The sequence below is a fragment of the Otolemur garnettii genome, unplaced genomic scaffold (assembly GCF_000181295.1).
Source record: "Otolemur garnettii isolate 467f Iridium unplaced genomic scaffold, OtoGar3 scaffold00027, whole genome shotgun sequence".
NCBI classification, from domain to species: domain Eukaryota; kingdom Metazoa; phylum Chordata; class Mammalia; order Primates; family Galagidae; genus Otolemur; species Otolemur garnettii.
In genome coordinates this window covers 5,289,540-5,305,762 of record NW_003852422.1, presented here as the reverse complement: position 1 = coordinate 5,305,762, position 16,223 = coordinate 5,289,540, and positions in this window count along the sequence as shown.

The window sequence follows — 16,223 nt, the reverse complement described above, 5'->3', positions numbered from 1 at the left end:
CTGGGGATTCTGGGTAGTAACCAAGGTGACGTCAAACGCACCTCACAGCTCAACTTCCTTGACTGGGGATTCTGGGTAGTAACCAAGGTGATGTCAAACGCACCTCACAGCTCAACTTTGTCAGCTTTACCCAATGTCTAGTGATGGTCATTTTGAAAGATGAGCATTTGGCCAAAATAAATTGCCTCCTAGTTCCTCCCCTTTACACACATACTGATACAGTTTTGTTCTGTACTCATTTATTATTTATGTGTACAGTTTAAAAAATCTATACTTAACCTTTTAGGTCATTTTCATTTGATTTTAATTACAATTTTGCATCTCTGCACTGTGTAAAATAAAGACATTATGGTTTACTACACAATCTTTAATACCTCCCTTTCAACATTTTCCTCTCCAGAACTTTACTTTTTATTATCAAGATTCGTGATATCATTTATACTCTCTTCTATATGCATAAACAATTAAATAAATGATTCTATAGTCAACTCTCTGTAAAGCCCAACATTTTCTAAAAAGTTATAAATAGAAATTGAGTGAGACTATCTGTCAATTTTAGTCAGGTAGTGAGATAAACTTACTTTTTTATTACCTTTTATTTTTATTACATATTTTTAAATACTATTGCACACAGATATATCTGGTTATACTATGAAAGTAACCATTTTTCACTCCAGAATGTGCTGAAAATCATAGCAGATGAAATTTTACATTCCATAGAGGAGAATCAGAGAAACACCCTAGAGGAAGAGATCCAGGAGTTTGGACTTAGTGGGAAGGGAGAGCCAGTTGGGTGGGGTAAGGAGAGACTCTACTTAAAGGAAACCAACCAGGACAAGAGATGGAGAATTATGACTTTATTTGTACAAAGCTTCAGTTTCACTAAGTGGGCAGGTGGGAGCTGGAGCTGGCAATATAAGCGTGGGTAAAATTCAGGCCCCTTGATGAGGAAATTTGCCCTGGAATAATGGGGATGGAGAAGACATGAAGGTCATGAACTTCTGCATCACCAACTCAATGACTCAGCAGAAGACCAGACTTTATGATCAGTGAGTCCTTCAAGTGAATAGCTTAAATCTCTACATGGCAAGTCGATGCTCAAAACAAAATATGGCAGACAGGTTATGATCTAGTGTTTTTCTGATATTGCTCTTTACTGAAAGATGGTTTACACCACAAGTCTTATTTTCGTTGTCAATCTTCTTTATAACAGACTTTTACTTTAGCTAAATTCTTAATGTACTAGAGATAAATTATTGGAGGCATAAATTATTTAAAATCAGTAGTATTGCTATACATAACAGCAAAAATTCTGAAAAAATATCAATAAAGCAAACTCATTTACAATACCTATAAAAAATACCAAGTAATAAATTTAACCAGAGATGAAAGATCTCTACTACGAAACACTGACAAAAAAAATTGAAGACAACACACAAAAATTGGAAGTTATTACATGTTCATGGATTAGAATTAATGTTATTAAAATGTCTATGTTACTCAAAGCTATCTACAGATTCAATGCAATCTCTTCAAAACACCAAGGACATTTTTCACAGAAACAAACAAAAGTCCTAAAATTTATACAGAACCATCAAAGACCCCAAGTATCTAAAATAATCCACATTACAAAGAAGAAACATGGAAACATCACGTTATCTGACTTCAAAACAGGGACAGGACACACCTACAAGAGGGACTCAACCTAACAAATGCAAACATTGCAACCTAAAATAAAAATACACACACAGACACACACACACACATACGTACATACAAATTGTCAACAGGTATATAAAAAAATGCTCTACATCACTAAATATCAGGTAAATTAAAATCAAAACCACCATGAGCTATCATCTCATCATAAAAATGGCTACTATCAAAAAGGTAAGAAATAATAGATGCCGGTGAGGATGTGGAGAAGTGGGGAAGCTCACACGCCGCTGGTGGGGATGTAAATTCGTGCAGCCACTGTGAAAACCAGCATGGGCTTTCCTCAAACAACTAAAAACAGCAGTGCTACATCATCTAGCAATTACTCTGCTGAATATATATCCAGAAGAACAGAAATCAGTATATGAAAGACATATCTGCACTCCCATGTTTAGTCACAACGGCCAAGATATGAAATAAACTTGAATCCATTAACAAGTGAATGAATAAAAATATGTGCAGCACACATACACACATACACACATACACACTATGGTGTGTGTAAAAATAAAAGAGAATATTATGTAGCCATAAAAAATTCTGTCATTTGTAGCTCCATGAGGTAAATGTTTTAGCTTTCCCATAAGAGTGAGAATAGGCTACATTTGTGCCATGTTTATTTCCTGTAATGTACCTGGCTCCAGTTCCATCCATAATGCTGCATTGAATGTTTATAGCAGCACAACCCACAAGTGCAGGGATGTGGAATCAACCCAAATGCCCATCAACGCATGTGTGGCTTAATGAAATGTGGTATATGTGTACCATGGAATAGTACTTGGCCATAACAAGTGGTGACCAATACCTTTTATAATAACCTGGATGGAGCTGGAAACATTTCTTCTGTGTGAAGTGTCAGAATAATGGAGAAACAAGCACCATCAAACCAGAAGTGGTCAATCAACACCCATGGGCACATTTGGTAGAAAAACTGAACAGAATGTAAGTAGGTGGGAGGAGGGGGGGGAGACTCACACCTCACGGGTACAGCGCACACTATCAGGGGGGACTCACACCTCACGGGTACAGCGCACACTATCGGGGGGACTCACACCTCACAGGTACAGCGCACACTATCGGAGGGGACTCACACCTCACGGGTACAGCGCACACTATCGGGAGGGGACTCACACCTCACGGGTACAGCGCACACTATGGAGGGGGACTCACACCTCACGGGTACAGAGCACACTATCAGGAGGGGACTCACACCTCACGGGTACAGTGCACACTATTGGGGGGACTCACACCTCACGGGTACAGTGCACACTATTGGGGGAAACTCATACCTCACGGGTACAGCGCAACTATTGGGGGGGACTCACACCTCACGGGTACAGCGCACACTATTCAGAGGATGAGCACACCTATAACTTTTACTCAAATGGTACAAATGCAGTTCATGTAACTAAAACATTTATTTGTACCCTCGTGATATTCTGAAATTTAAAAAAATGCAGAACAGGTTCTTGAAGACTGACAAATGGTTGTAGAGATCTGGGAACATCTGGCCACCAGAGCCATACCATCTGGTAGACATATTTTCACACCTGCCATAGATAGGCTTAAGATTGTCTGTCTTTCTTGCTCAGAGCCTGTATTTTGAGGCTTTTGTTAATCCTGATTTACTTTTACATCTCAATATAAAGACTACAAAATATCCATGTTTCATGGATACATGGAGTACATTCTAAACTTTTCATGGCTTATGTCAATAAAAAGAAACAAAAGCCTATTCTTAAATGGTTTATCAGTGAGAGGTGTGACCGAAACTGAGTATTACTTGTTATCTTAAAATGGAAAGGAGTGATACCAGCTTCACTCTGAGAAAAGAAGGAATAAAATCGTTATGACCCATCTAATAATGAAAACACTTAGAAGAAATAGCAAACTACGCCAACATGCTTTGGTTTTTGTTCATTTCTCCATCAAACTTTCTTTTCCCACCATTCTTGGGATTTATTCATCAAATACAGTCTCTTTGTATGTATGAGCTGGACAATTAAATTAGACCCACACTGGTGTCTACTTGCCACCAACCCATGCAAACACTTCGCTTGTAAAGTAGACCTTTATTTTTTCAAAACAAGCTAATTTCTCCCTCTCAGTTAGTCATGTTGGTGTAGAGATGACAATATTCTTTTCAAGGCTTCCAATGTTATCCATCATCTGTTTTTTCTCTCTAGTGATGTGAAATACTAGGGCAGAGGAGAAGTTTGAGAATGCACCCTGTGGTCAGAAGAACGTGTTTCCATGTTGACCCTGTAGATTGGAAGTTGGGTCCAGACAGGTGCTGGAGCAGAGGGCCTCAAGGCGCTGACTGCCCTTAGGAGACGGTTTCATGGTATTTGGTCCACCAAGTAGATAGTCGTTCTTTTTCCGTTTACAAAACGGAAACGTTCTTTTTCCGTTTACGTATCCAAGTGAGTAGAGAGCACAGGGCCCCACGTTCTACCCTGCCAGGTCCTGTGGATCACGACCACGAGCTGCTCCCTGTTCCTGCTGCTCACTGTATTCCAACTTACATGGGAAACATTCAGTTTTCCAGGGTGACAACAGCGTATGATCAATGTGTTTTCTCTTTCAACTGAGGGGATGATCTTTTACATCTGCAATACCAGATGGATCCAAATTTAACTTTAACTAAACCCTGTGAGCCAATAATCTAAAGTGAGAACTCAGAAACTCATGCTCAGGCCTCAAACACTCTACAGAAGGAGGAATGTAATGGAAAGGACTGAAAAACTTAACTCATTCCCTTACTTTATTTTGGAAAAGAACTTTCATATTTCTATTCCTCTTTATTTAATGCCACAGATGCAACTTGAAGAGAGAGAAGATTACACATAATATTCAAGCATTTTAAAATTTCCCATAATGCTGTTGTTTCCAGCTACTTTTATGCAGTTATGAAAATTATTTATCCCATCACTCCAGGAGTTTGAAAATATAAACGAGTTACACATTGCCATCCTTGATTCAAGTCAGTAATTACCTCTTCAGGAGAAGGATCCTTTTGTTTTGGTTTGGTTTGGTTTGCCATTAATGTTTTCTGATACCTTGGTGAAGTTTTTGTATTTCCCCTTTAGCCTATTTGGTTTTTGTCCCTTAATCTTTTTAATTTACTTTTCACTTTGTATTTATGGTTTAATTTTAAGTGCACATAGGCTTTTTTATATTTTTTTAATGGAACATTAGTTAATCAAGCAAATGAAACAAAGCAATCTATACAGATGGGATTAGACAATTTTCTCCTTTTAAGTAAGCATTAGTTTTAATTTTCTTTGTCAAATGGGCCAAATGAATTCATTAAAAAGCATGCTAACGTACTTAGAAGTGAAAACAAAACATGTGATGTAAGGTGTCTCTTCCATCAGAGAAGAAATATGCTTAGTTGTTTTTTTTTTTCAAAAGTAGTATTACACTATAGATTTTAGAAAAGATTTAATAACATGTCTTCTGCCTTATGGTTGTGGCATATTATTAAGACCAATAGCAGAAGCAAGGTTATCTGCCACCAGAATAGAAGGTTAGAGAGGAGGAGGCTTGAGAAGAATGGGGAAGGTTTTGACCATCATGGTAGAAAGAGGAAGAGAAAGGTTGGCAGGAGACCCAGGAGGAGGGCGGGGGCACCCCCGGCTGCAGGGCAGTGTGTCCCCCCTGCACCTGCCTGCATGTCACTGTGTACAGACAGGTGAGAAGCCAGGTGCACTTGTGAAGAAGACATCTACCTGGATTAACGGATGATTTAGTTGTATAATGCAGGGAAATGGAACAACAGGGTAAGAATATGGGGGAAATAGTCATTCAATGAAGAGACCACTAGATGTGAAAGGGCATAATGTTGACAGAAGACCAGAGGAACCGGCAATCTCAGGGGTTTACTTATTTATTTATTTTTACTATTTTTTATTAAATCATAAACACATAGATCATGTATACATTAATGCATTTATGGGGTACAATGTACTGATTTCATATAGAATTAGGAATGCTTACATCACACTGGTTAATATATACCTCATCTCATTTACTTAATTACTGTGTTAAGACATTTATACTCTATACTAATAGGTCCAACATGTACCCAGCTATTGTTAAACAAAGTGAAATAAAGAATCTTCTCAACTGAATCACCTTTACTACTGACCTATCTAGTGGCTGAAAGTTTTTACATTCACCGATTACAGAGTTGCATAGCCCAGAATCCTGAATCATGCTTTAACTAATCTTGAAATACACAGACATCCCAACTTTATTGTACTTTACTCCAGAGGTACTGAGAAAGGTGTTATGTTAAAATAAAGCAATCAAAAAGCCCTTCCTCTCCACACCAACCATTGCCCTGTTATTACTCTGTCCACACGTGTGAAGCACAAGGACGCATGTCCACAGTGTACAGGTGGACAGTAATGCATGTACGTTGGTGAATTTTGGAGAAACATTCTCCACGCCTTCCCTCTGCCCACTGCTGTTTGTGAAGTGGGTTCTGAGAGACAATAGCAAACATGAGGAAGGTCAGTAGATGTCATTGTGGACGGCAGCCTCACAAACATAAAATGGTACAGGCACCACATTCCACCACTTGCAGATTGCACTGCAAGTTTGAGCTGAAAATTAAATTATTTTTTGATATGCTAAGTGGACTAATACCTTGCATTTCTTCCTTAGACTGTGTAGGAAGCAGAGGCTCAAAGTTTGCAACATAAACACCCAGGTGGCCCCCTTCACTGCTTTTTCTGGAATGCACATACTGAGCAATAGAAACCGCTGCTCTTCAATCTTAATCTGGAACACTGTTACTGTCCATGAAAGAAATTTCAAGACAAAAGTAAATATTAAGCATAAGACCTTCCTCCAGACCCACATCTGAGAGTGAAAATGGTTGTTAAAACTTTCTACCCTGCAAACAGTTTGCAAAAGATGTATTCAATTGATTCCAAGTTGTAAGTCTGAACTGTTAGTATTATGTATTTAGAGATACTGCTTTGGTTTATACATTTTAGTATTATTTATAGATATCATTTTGGTTTGTGTATTTTATAATGACTGTAACAGTGAATGTTGCATCATGTAATATGTAAGTTTTTTCAAAAACATTTTAGAAAGTAAGTAGTCTATAATTATTGAAAATCAGAAAAAAATTAGAATGTCTATGTCACATTTCCAATTATAAAAACTAACAACTGCTTTATGTACTTAATTTAAAACACAATGTCTTGAGAGCTTACTGTGCATCAAGTAACAATATTTAATGACTGTTTTGCAATGTTGCTTTATTTAAAAACTGTGCAATAGGTGTTATATATACAATCAAGTAAAATTTGTTATTACTAAGGGGTTTTTTTTAACCTTAAAGTGCAAATCCTCGAGAAATTAATCATCTCTAACCTGAGTTTTAATACATTATTCTGTGCTTAGGTGATGCAAAGGCTCATACAAATGTGACAATCTGAGATGCAGATACAGGTCCTTGTAAACCAAGAAGAAAGCTGTTTATCTCAGCACCTCAGTCTGAAGAAAAAGCCAGGGAGGAGTGAAGACAAAAGTCCAAGTAGCATGGAAATATTCATCACCTATCACAGCTAGGAGCACGGGTGCCAGAGCAACCACCAGAGCGTTCAGGAACTATGAGAGGCACCAAGGCCAGGGCTGCTGGCCAGAGCTCCTGGAGGGGTCCTGAGTCTGCAGACACGTCAGCCTGGGAGCTCCTGGGGAGTGTGCCCAGCATCTAGGTTTATGCCAGCCCTTGCTTTTGTAGAAAGAGCCTCCTCTGTAGATACCCCCTACCCCTGCCTCCTTTGAACATGGCTGGATATGACAATTACAACTGTCTGAAAATAGATCCTTCCACTTCCTTTCGCTGCCTGCTTATGTCCAGTCCTCTCATCCACAGATCTGACCAGGAACTTCAAAGAGAATGGGATCCAGAAAATAGCATCCAGCTCAGAAAGGAGATGGAGCTGGGGGTGCCCAGAAGACACTAACCCATCTAGCACCCTACTGTAGACCGAATTATGCTTCCCAAGCTCATATGTTGGAGAACTAACCCTCCACTATGGCTGTACTTGGAGATAGGATTTTAGGAGGGAATTGAGATAAAATTAAGTCCCAGTGGTGTAACCCCGACCTGATGGGGCTGGTCCCTCTCTTCCCCACCAAACACATATCCAGGGAGGATGTGACATAAGCACCCGGCAACAAGGTGGCCAGCCAGGGCGTGTGCCTGCACCAGAGATCACCCAGGTGGGCACCCTGACCTCTGACCTTTAGCCTCCCAAACTGTAAGAAAATAAATTTGTATTGTTCAAAATACCTAGTTGGCAGTCTTTTTTCAGGGCAGCCCAAATTACCTAAAGGACACAGGCAGACACTTCCTTTACTGTACCTGGATAAAGTGTGGAAAGTGTACCTGTAAAAATGTGGAACTTTATTACAGATTTCTTTTTAAGGTAGGCAGCATGACTAAATATACGCAATACATTTAGTAGATATTAATACAAGTTTTAGAAATGCTGCTGAGGTTGCCAATTTGGCTTTGTTTTCATATTAAAATTAATTTACCAATAGCACTTAATCTTAGGTTGGAACATGATTTTCTGAAAACTAAAGCTATGAGAAAGACACATGAGCCTGGAGCAGCGGCTCATGCCTGCAATCCCAGCACTCTGGGAAGTCCAAGCAGGGGGATCATTTGAACTCAGGAGTTGGAGAACAGCCTGAGCAAGAGGGAGACCCTGTCTTTACTAAAAATAGAAAAAAGTAGCTGGGCATTGTGGTAGGCACCTGTAGTTGCAGCTATTTGGGAGGCTGAGGCAGGAAGATTGCTTGAACCAGGAGATTGAGGTTTCTCTGAGCTAAGTTGACACCACAGAACTCTAGCCAGGGGGAAAGAGCAAGGCTCTATTTCACACACACACACACACAAATGAAGTAATAATCATAATAAAGACACATGTCCTCTGAGGTTCATATTTGGAAACCTAACCCCCAATGTGATTTTATTCCATGAAGGGATTAGCTATGAGGGTTTGGTCCTCTGCTCCATCCACCAGGCAAGGACACTGCCCCCTCATCGGGCACTGGGCCAGTTGGCATCTTGGCCTTGGACTTCCCAGCCTCCTGAACTGTGAGGAGTGAAGCATTGCTCAGGAAATACCCAGAGTTCGGTATTTTGTTACAGCAGCACAAAAGGCCTAGGTCGTCTTCCAAGTTTAATATTAAGTAAATTAATTAAAAAGGAATCTCTCTCTATGAGTATGCAATGTAGTAAATGAATTGTAATATTAAAATAAGTAAGTACACTATTACATCACATTGGCATAAGGAAACAAAACGTGCCGACCTGGGAGTTAATTTTAAAATACATGGGCTTAAAATAATTTATTTGCATTGATTCTGAGTTTACTTTGGGATATTACATCAATTCTCTTTGCAGATTCACCCAGAAACCAGATCCTGCTGCTTATTCTCAGAACTTCCAAAGACAACCACAGGGACGCCCTTCCGTGGTCATTTAGGGTGTTTTTACTCATGTAAATCAAAATACATCAGACCATGAATGCACCTGAAGAAAAGAACCACCCACTGCCCAGCAGGAATGTTAATTCCACAGTAAGTCAAAGTGAGGGTTGCTTTTTGCCCAAGGTTTTGGTTTGGTATCATTCAACCAAAGACAGAAAGAAAGATACCATTGAAGTAACCCAATTTAATATTTCACGTGTCATCCTTGATACAAGAAGAAAAACATAAGCAGCAGATCTTGACTTCAACCAGATATAAAAAAAACATTCATGTGATGAAAAAAATGAATCATGATTTTATTGTAGCTGATCCTGGAAAATTTAGATTAAATCCCTAACCTAATAGGTCTTTACATTCGTAGGGCAAGTTATTCATCACGGTTTCTAACTATTTACTAAAATAAATGATGCAAAGTCTCATGTTAATTCAGTGTTTAATTATTTTTCATTTTAGTAAAGATAAATATAAAATCCTCAAAAAATAAGTGAGTCTGGTGGATAGCTTTAGATATCTGGATCAAATTAACCCGTCTAAGCAGGGAATCGTTTGGAATTTAAAATTACCCAGAAACAACAGATTTATAAAAGACGAAAAACAGCCCAGGGGTTGATAGCCATCCTTTCCATCAAGTACACACTCTATAAAAGCAGATTTGAAGTAATAATTATAAGAAAATGATTTCCAGCCATATATGTGGATGCATTAAGTATGTGTGTACACACAAGAAAGGTATCAGGAAGTGCCCCCGATGAAGAATTTGACTTTTTCTGTTTTGTTTTGTTTTTTACTTTAAATGTCATTGAACATTCACAGTTGAATCTAATCTGGCCCTTGACTTTCTTTGTTCAGTACAATGTGGTAGAAGTGATGATTGTGAATGCCTCAGCTCAGACTGGGTTTCCTCTGTCCTAGGAGCCGGCCACCACGGTAAGAATTCCAGTCACGACAGCCAAATGTGAAGGTCCCGGTGAGGGGCGAGGGAACCAACACCGAGACAGGCCTCCCTGCTGCTCTGACTTTCTCCAGGTTTCCAGCGGACGGAAGACGACTGAGTGAGCTCATTGGCAACAGGAAAACAGAACAGCTGACCTTGCCTGAGTCCCTGACTGACAGAAGCATTTAAAAGATGGGAAAACATAGCTTGGATGCACTAAATTCTGGGGTGTCTTGCTGCATACCAGCAGACAGCTGAAACAGAATTTTGTGTCTGTAATTGGAGTCCTGCTGAAAAACTTGGCAAATGGCAAACGTGGCATTTCTCGAAATACCTTTCGAGAATTCTAAGCAAAATACTGAAATATCAATATCAATATCAATCAGCTCCTTTAAGTAGCTTAAGATCAAATGTAGGAACAGAGAAACTCTAAAGAAAAAATTTTTCAATTTTCAAGTAGAATTTCAAAGAGACAAATCCACCCCTCTCAGTGCTAATGTAAAGACGAAACTCAGAGTCCAGGGCACTCCCAGTAAAACACGGCCTCGGGGAAGGTAAAGTGGATTCATGTCTGTATACTATTTTTTGAAGTTTTTAAAAAGACTTCCTTATATTATACACCTTATAGTAAAAGAAAAAAAAGCCTTCCAAAAATCTGAAAGGTTCTATCCTTAGGCACTCTGATTCATAGCCCAGATGTAAAGAAAATGAAGTGCAAAAGGATTTGTGGGTGAGACTTTTTAAATATGGAGTGTATCATGATTGAAACATAGGAAGCCCACAGTTTATAAAGGAGCTGTATCTGCTTATAGTTAAAGGAATAGTAGTCGTTTAAAGTTTTTTAAATGTATCTGAACACCCAACTTGCTACAGTTGCAAACAAGCCAGAGGAAGTGTTTCAGCTACAGACATAGGGTGCATTTTACTGGAAAGAAAGAATGACTCAGAAAGTAGAGCCAAAGCCAGAAGCCAGATGAAGCGCTGCAGAGGAGTCTGAAGAACTGAGCTTTCACAAAGAATATTCTCGGGCTCTGAAATAAGAGGCTCTGAAACGTGTGCCCAGCGGGGTTTCAGCACTGCAGTAAACCAGTGACTTCTCTGCGTCCCTCTGCTCTTTGCTTTGCCCGGCAGGTCAGGGCTCACCCCGTTCTTGTCCAGCCCCTGTGGAATAGGTGGGCGGGTGGGGAGGTGTCGAAGACAACTGACCTTGCAATTTGACAAGAGATTGCACCCAGAGGAGACATCCCTACAAGTCTTCCTCATCTAAAGCTGAACCTAAAATCAACAAGGGAGCGAGACTTTCAGGCAAGATGGGAACCGTGTTTTGGTCGATGATTTTGACGGCAGACATCCAATTCTCCTGTACGCATAAGCTCACGCTCTTCCTCACTTCAAGAAGTGGAGTCTATTTTCCTTTCCCTTGAATCTCGTTTTGTGCTGTGACCCGCTTTGATCAATGCAAAACGGCAAAAGTTAGGTGGTAGAGTTTCAAAGCACAGGACATAAAAGGACGGACAGCTCTGTGTCCTTCACCTTAAGTCGCAGTCTCCGTGCTGGAAGAAAAGCAGAGCCCGGGTGAGCAGAGGCGAGTGGACAGGGACACCTCGGAGACCGAGAGCTCCTCTGGTTTCCTCCAGCTCCAGATAAGCTCGTTGCTCAAATTCCCAGTCCAGAGAATCATGAGGATTATGCTCTTGATATTTTTAAGTCAAAGAGCCTTGAAGCGACTAGTAACATAAGCACAGAACACTGAAATGATGTCTTTTACCTTTTTTAAAATTTTTATCTTTGGCACATTTATTCGTTTGTGCCTTTTATTGAAGAATAGTTTTAAATTGTACTACATACATTTTCCATAGATTTAGGAACATATTTTCTATGTATAATATTAATGATATCATAATACATGTATGTATTGTTATCTTATATTAGGCTAAAAGATTTTCAAATATTAAATACTCACCGTACTCCTAAGAAAACGTCTACATCTCCAATCCTATTGTGATGTACTATTGAATGCTAGTTTCTATAGAGTGTTTTCGCATATATGTTTATAAGTAAGATTATTCTGTCAAAGTTTTTTTGTTAGAATTTTGATGCCAGAATTATGACAACTTCAAATCTTGTGTACTCTTCTCCTTCATTGTAATATCAAAATGATTATATGTTATAGCAATTTTTGAAGTTTCAGAGGGTTTGTTAATATACATAAATGTTTTAGAGGTATTTAATCTTATATCAATTGATAGACTTCTATTTGTAGAATTAATTTTGATAACATATTTATCTTATGATTTCTGATAATTATTTCATATACATAATACCACTACTTGTGCATCTCTCATTGAATAATAAATATAAATTAACATATTTATTAAATTATTTTTATTAATATTTTATTGCTATTTCTAGGTTTATATTTTTATTATTATATTTAAACCTAGAAATAGCAATCATATACATCTTGAGGTATCATAGTTAACCAAGTTAAACTAACTGGTAGAAAATATATGTCTATTAGAGGGCTACCTTGTGGTTCTGATAAAGAAGAGAGATTAAAATAAGTTCAGGAGAAGCAGGTTAGGCACAGAGTAGTTTTTATCATCCACCAGGAATTTGAAGTTAGTGGAAAAATTCTGTACTCAGAGTAGAAATCTGACCCACTTCCGCACTCACAGTCACTGTCTGGGACATCATTCCCAGCAGTGCTGAGATCAGAGCATGGGCTCTGCTGAATCACTCTTCCAGGGAAGCAATTTCCAGAAGAATTGTCACTACCTCTTCTCTGTAAGCAAAGAAATTGGAACCTATATAGATAAATTTATTTTTCAACATTTAAAGCTATTTAGGGTTAAATAGGCTGATCCTCACTTCTCTCTAGTGGCCACTGCCTTTGCCAAACTTGTAACCATAAGCAATTTTCCAACATTCCAGTTCCTCAGTTTCCTCAATTTTAAAATGGGGCTAAAAATAGGACCCATCTCATGAGGTTGTTGCAAGAAATAAATGAGAGAATGACAGGCCAGTTTCCACAGCACCACCTGACAAAGCCAGCCCTGTGGTGACCACCGTTGCGATCCCTGGGCTTGGTGGTCTCACAGTTTCTTTCCATTTTCTCAGTTCCCTACGGTGTAGGAAACACCTAACACGTATTTGTTTGTTTTATGGTTTCTGGTCTTACTTTGATGACAGCCCTCTCATTTTCCAGAATATAAAAAATGAAATGGTATTTGACTTCAGTTCAAGAGCTTGACAGTTAGTCACACTTAAGTACTTAAAGAAAAATAAGGGTGTAGTTAAGCCTGTCAAGAAAATATGGGGATTGTCATGCAGCCTCGGGCAGGTAGTGACGGGGCAGGGCAGGTGCCTACACCCTCCCCCCTTTCCAAACATCTCTGTGTACTCAGGAAGGGGACTTTGACATTGGGAGCACACGGAGAAGAGATACGACTGAAATGAGGCAGTAAAATGTGTAATATATGTTAGTAATTAGAGGAAGTTAAATCAGGTTTGATAGCTTCTCAAAGATTGTGAATGAGTTAGGGGAGCTTTTAATATTCCTCTGAAAGATGGATGCATGTACAACTTTGTATTACATAATTAAAACTGTCTCTGATCTGAAGGTTTTAGATTTATCCTAGCAAATTAAGTATTGAAGAGCTGATCTCTAGGCTTTATTCATAAAGCAAACTTAAGGCGATCAATGCCATCTGTAGGATGCTGGCCACCACGGAGGGCACAGGGTAGTTTCATTTGTATCAAAGAGCTCCGTGTGGCCTCCAGGAGAAAGGAATGCAGGGTGATTGGCAGCGAGCGGTGTCATGATTCTATTAGTACCTAAATGGTAAACACAATTTAAAAGATGTCAAGGGTCAAGGGTGTACAACCAAAAACTGAAATCGACCCACAATGAAGAAAAGGAGTATTCTCCAAAGACATGTGTTTGACCCCCCAGAATAAGATGCAGCACTGGGCAAAACAGAACGATACTTCAGTGGCAGAGAATAAGACCGTAAGTGCACGCATCTGCATAATGGCCAATGATGTTTCATCTTCATGCAGAAAAGTGACCACCCCAGTGTCTCATCATCAGCAACACTCAAGGGCATCAGGTGTCACTCGTCCCAGATAACCTGACACCGACTGTGAGGTTAGGGTCAGCTTCCTCTGTACCAAACATATACAGAATCTATTTTTAAATATTTCATTTGACGTATTTTATATGTAGAGATCACATTGTGTATGGTAAAGATGACAATAACCTATTTGATTTGAATGAACCCACTTTAAGTCCATAAATTATACCAGAGCTACAAAGCATGTAAGTGGTGAGGATAATACAGCGTTGCGTTAGGCTGTCCGATGCTTCTGGCTCCATCATCTCCTATGACTTTGCGGTGAGTATTAAAAGGACACTGGATGTGAAAAGACTTTAAAAATAAAAATGTTATAAATACATTTTTTTATTTTTAGTCTAAGTGGGCCACGCCCATGGCAGAGCACGTAAATTGCTACTTGGCCTTTTATGTGGTTTTATTAGAAGAAATAGGATGTTAACAGTAATGTAAATAAACCAGACAGAGTGGTGAGATTTATTAAATGTTCATTTTGGATTAAATTTTAAAATGTTATTATAATAATACTGAAAGAAAGCATCATTATCACATCATCAGCTTTTCGTACTATTAATTTATCATAATAAGATGGCACCTGTGGTTTACAGCAATGTGAAGCACTGATGAGTGGGCTGGTGGTCATGACACATACGACTGAATGGACGGGTCTGAGGAACAGGTTAGCCCAGCGGAGGGTCAGCACAGTCACTCCGGGATGGAGTGTGGGCTGGATGACCTGTCCCTGGGAAATGCGAGTACTGGTTCCAAATGCTCAACTTCCGTCCTGGAGTTCTTAAGCATCCCTCACGGACTGAACATTTGTGCCTTTATTGCAGAAGATTCCAAGTCTCATTGATGGAGATGACATCACACCACCTTCCTTCAAAGTCCATCTTATCTGAATAATCTCCTCACAGATTCAAGAAAATATTTTAATACATTCTACAATTTCCCCATAATGTTTTTGAGAGTAAGGATGAGAATAGGGGCCTTGGTATTGAGGGGAAAAAAGCCCGAAGAGCTTAGTTGTTGTGAAAGCAATACTTTTCCTCAAGACAGGGAAATGACATTCTGTTCAGTGGCAGATCTAACCGTCCGCTCAAGTCCACAGCACTGCAGCAGCCGGGAGGTGCTGCTCCAGGGAGGGCATTTCTTCCAAAACGTGAAGAACAATCAGCTCCTGATATCTAGTGGTCACAGGATAAAGACAATCTAGTTACTTGATAAATAACATTTCACGATTAACGGGCAGAAAATACTGGAATTTTTGGAATAGCAACTCGTTGGTTCTGCCCCCTTGATTAGCACAACCCGTACTGCTGAATACAGCAGATCCCTTGATATGACTGTTAGCTCAGGACCCTCTAAATATTTGATGAGCTCATTGGAGACTTAGAGAAAATCTAATTTCTGAGTTATCTCACACGGCATGTTCTGCTTCTGAGATTGTTTCTCTTCCTCGGGAAGATGCAGATTTTGAAGTGCAGACTTGCTCTGTCTGAGCAACACCTGGCTGTGTCTGGCCAAGGTGAGATAAGACGCTGGGAACACGGAGGCATTTATGATCAAATCACATCAGTGATACAGGATGTGTGTACTTACGTTGATGAAACCAGTACCAGACAGGCTACTGCATAACTACCACGAGAGAAAAACTAAAACACCTCATTTTTTGTTTATCTTAGTACTTTAAATACAATAATGGCTTTATAAAATCTTTATGTTTTCTATAATCTTAGATATTTAAATTATGTTATATATTCTTATGTAATCTTTGACAAGGAAAAAGAACAAATAACATATTTTGATTAAAATATGTCTAAATATGCATACTTTTTTTGAGCAAGTAGTGAATCACATTATCATTATAATCTTCAAGTCCCTACCTTAATAAACAATATTGGGTCCTCTTATATCAGTGAAAACACAGCTGG